Source organism: Argopecten irradians, chromosome 16 (genome assembly GCF_041381155.1).
Source record: "Argopecten irradians isolate NY chromosome 16, Ai_NY, whole genome shotgun sequence".
Taxonomy (NCBI): Eukaryota; Metazoa; Mollusca; class Bivalvia; order Pectinida; family Pectinidae; genus Argopecten; species Argopecten irradians.
The window spans coordinates 16,947,757-16,952,208 of record NC_091149.1 but is presented as its reverse complement, the minus strand read 5'-3'; the positions used below and the strand labels follow the sequence as shown (position 1 = coordinate 16,952,208).

The 4,452-nt window shown below is 30.7% G+C and overlaps 1 pseudogene; it reads left to right on the top strand.

Moving 5' to 3' along the window:
* Positions 1–4,200: 4,200 nt before the first annotated feature.
* Positions 4,201–4,452, top strand: part of LOC138310043 (sulfotransferase 1B1-like) — a 12,905-nt pseudogene continuing 12,653 nt past the window's right edge.

Here is a 4,452-nt window from a genome sequence, read left to right as displayed (position 1 = left end):
CGTAATAGTGGGATGTTCGTAATTTAGTGTATATGCTATACATGTCTATGTTTGGAATAAACTTTTGGAAAATAAAAATAAAATAAAACAAAAATAAATATAAAGACAAAATAAAAGAATATTTTCAAGCATGGTGAATTAACAACAAATAAAAATATGAAATAAAAAAAAAAAAAAATAACCTGCCGACGATAAGGGTTGAACCCGGGCCGTCAGCTTAGAAAGCTCAGGACTTACCACGACACCACTTGTACCTGTTGACTTGCCTTAGGGAATATTATTAAGTTACTAATGAAATGCAGTTTCACTATATTTTCTTTTTTTTTCGCAATCTACTTAAATATGATATTGATGCTGCTGAATTCAGTTTACAGAATGATATCTAAATATGTTTTATATTGTATCTGGGTGCAAATTACAACTACATATACCACAATTGTGTGGTTATTCAGTTTATTCCTTCACGTCACCCACCAGCGGGGGGTAAAAAGTAGTTCCGGAGAAATTGCGATTACCAATACTGGTACAAAAACCAAGTTTTACCGTTTAATCAAAGTAATGAAAGTACTGCTGCACGGTCAAAACTTCTGGATGACTAGGAGTTGATTCGAGTGTTAAATGATTGATAATCAATGGTTATATTATATCAGTATAGTAACTGCAAATTGGAAAATACGAACCAAAGAAAACAGGACTTAAACTAAGGCTGGGAAAAAACTAATACAAATAATTGTTTTTTTATTTGGTCGTATAATTTATCACATTTGATTTTATTTTCTCACGACTTTTTGTACAGGTCAAGTTATTCTAAATACACAATAATGCATTTTCAGTGATGTGCAGAACCTTCAATCAAAGAGGAAGTATTTATGTTGTCAAGTTATATATAAAGAAAAGTAGTTCTGAGCATTATGGTGACTTGTAATGTCAAATTAAATTGATTTTTTTTTTGTTAAAAAAAACGTAAACAGGCATTCTTCAGATAAAGAAAAAGATAACTTGTACTGTTATATTATATAAAAAATCTCATATAATGTTTAAGCAATACCTGTCACACGTATTTTGACCTTTTAATGACTAATATGAATGACAATCAAGGATTTCCTTTTTAACAAAAATGTATCTAGCAAGTTTAAGAACACCATACTATCTGATAAGTACAAAAATTAATGGTTTGTCAGACCGTTGTAACCATTCTATTAAAGACTAACGTATATTGTCATAAAGGATGACTTTCAATGCATTCATAACTTCACGAATACTACTTTGGTCAATTATTTTCAGGGTGAGAAAGAGGGGAAAAGAGAGGGAAAGAGAGAAAAAAAAATCTCTGTCAGCTATCAGCTGTTTTTACCGGTATATGCTTTATCAAGTTTCAAGTGTACTTGAATGTATATATATTAACTATTAAAACTAAATATAACTGAGTTAATTAAACTTAAACGACATGTAAAATGGCACGAAGGGATGTTTTTGGTTTGCAAAAACATGTTAATATTTTTTTCTCTATGTCTATCAAGTTTGTAGTACATTACAACATATATTCTAACAAACGGTAACGGCACGAGTTACCTAAATGACAGATATATTGTCATCAGTGTCTCTTTTCTATCTACAATTTGTAAATATCTTCTTATTATAACATTATGGAAAGTTGTTCAGCCAAAATTTGGAGCAAGGATAGGTCCAAAATTCAGGATCACAAAATTCACTCAGAAATTTTACTTTGATCATGATAATTTACGTTGAAATTTGGACTATTGGTTCCATGAACTGTTCTTCATAAGGTGTTGAACATGATAATTTACTTTGAAATATGAATATTGGTGAGAAAAAACTGTTCTTATAAGGGCTTAGACCGTTTCAGTAAAACATGATAATTGTACTAGTATATGAATTAATGAAAGGATAGTGACAAAGGCTTATCTTGTTAACTGTTTTGATGAATTGATACAAAATCTATCAGATTGAGTATCAATTTTGTGGTAATAGATCCACGGTTTTAGTATTCTGCTTGTCTGAGAATACCTGAATTAGGCTGGACTCTGAAATATGTTCAAATTTTGTTTACTACTTACATTTAAATATTTCATTATTGACTCTTGTACAATGTAATTGAAAAATATAAACAATACTCTCGTACCGGAAGTTGAGAGAGAACGATGGAACGAATATAGACTTTAATTTAGCTATCATGTTTTCGGAATCATTTCTGAAATGGGTTGATCTATATTTCTAAAATCTTCCTTTACAGTAACGAAAATTATAAGCTTCAGTGGTTTCAATATATATTTATAGTCAGTATTCACCTCAAGCAATTTTACTTTGACATGATAATATACTACTAGAAAAAACATTGTGTTCTGTTACAAATCTTCTGCCTGCATTTACACTTGCCTAGATACCAGAATTGAGATATAGATACATGTATTACAATTTTCATTGTATATTCGCTATAATCTAACTCTATCCGAATTTTTTTCATTTGTGTTGCGTATTATAACAAACCAAAACGATAAGAATTTCGTTATAAACTGACACTCTAATCACCACTCCTAAACAAATCAGAACAGCCAACTCTAGGATCTGAATGCTTAATTGTTTTGCTGTTTTCATATGAGACATTCATTGATTTGGTCATTCCTTATATGTACATTATGTTTATACTGGTCAATATGGCTGCAAATTGATATGTATATATTATGTTTCTCTAGACATGCGTATGTCAAGATAAAACTAAAGAGAGAGACTCTGATAGTTGTCATGATCAGAATGTATCACGCCCCCTTCATGCTGTGGTGCACACTGCTACAGATACGAAGAGATGTGAGAGATTGGGGTGGTATCTATACTTTATATCTTTGAAATATTTTCTCGAAAACCCAGATCCCTACCCGCGATCCCGGAACAGCTGTAAATGAAAACGTCGTATGAGCCAAAGGGACGTCCAGAAACATTATATTAAATGGTATTTGAAGCATATGTGTATGAACTCAGTTTTGTTACTCATTAAAACCATATCTATTAAAAACCACCCAGTGGTCCGAAAAATGTATAAAGTGGTCCTTAATAGGCGAGAGGTGAGTTTATAATTAATGAGCGGCGTTTGGGACAAGGTTTCTTCTATGATGAAATGAAGATCATAGAACAGAAACTCTGTATCATAAGCTGAACAGGTACATAATAATATGTACTTGTATGTTTGTTTTCTAAATTGATAATTTTATGGAAAAATGCTCAATAGACATAGTAATTTTATAAATGTATATTTATATATATAATTTTTTATTTGTTTGTTCAAGTTTTTGCATTTAACACATTTACAATTGACCTGGGACATCATACATGATATATCTTGACTTGACATATACATTATCATTTATATAAAAATACATAAGAAACATAACATCAGCATTCTGAAGTATGTTCTGTACGTGTGGAAGGAAAAAAGAACCAGTTTGATATTGTTTGGTTAAGATAAATTTGCAAATTACTATATTTGATCAATTAGTTTTGTCGGCCAATTAGAATCTTAATCATATCATATTTTAATGCATGCGTATCTAATCAAAACCAATAATTTACAAATATTTTTTAAAGTTTGATAAATTAGGGACATACAATGACTATACCATTTATTTCTAGAGCATAGACATATTTTTTTCATTAAATTAAGTTAATGGTGTGTGCTTATTTAAATCTTAAACTGAATTTCACTGAAGTAATTGTTGACAATCTAAATGAAAATACTTTTTCTAGACATTACTTTCTATTATGTTTTAATTATAATTCAAATACATATCGTTAGTTTAATCAGAGATTTTAGATAGTTATTAAATTATCTATGTCTCTGGTTTAATTATCACATAGTATCACCTGAGGTAAATGAGAATCTATGTGTTTTAAAATTGGTATTGATCTGTGTAAATTATTATTAATATTTACGTAAATCGATTTTAATTACCCCGCCATGTGCAATGATTGGTCAAATAATAACTTACGATCACAATCGGTAAAGTGTTTGAAAGACTACTGTGCAATAGTCAAGCGTACTTTTAACTAATGCAAAACACCGATTGTTTACCGCAACAAAATAGATGACACATCTATTGAAATGGAGATGATTGACGTACGGTACTTCATAAATATGCTGAAATAAGATCAATCATATCTCATACATTAAAGAATTTTTAATTCCATATGGCGTCTACACGTATGAGAAAGAACTGCCTAAATCGTTCGATTCTCGCCACCATGAAGCTATCGAAAGAACTCACGTTGCGAATTACTTGTTGAGTTTCCGATCACGTCAAGCTGCCAGTACACAAAAGTATCTGCAAATGATGGGCGATTAACACTCTCCTAGTTACCAGGTAGATAATCTGATAATTAGGTCGACGGAAACAAAAGACTGGGACTGATGTACCTAATTGCGGGTAGTTGTTCACGGGT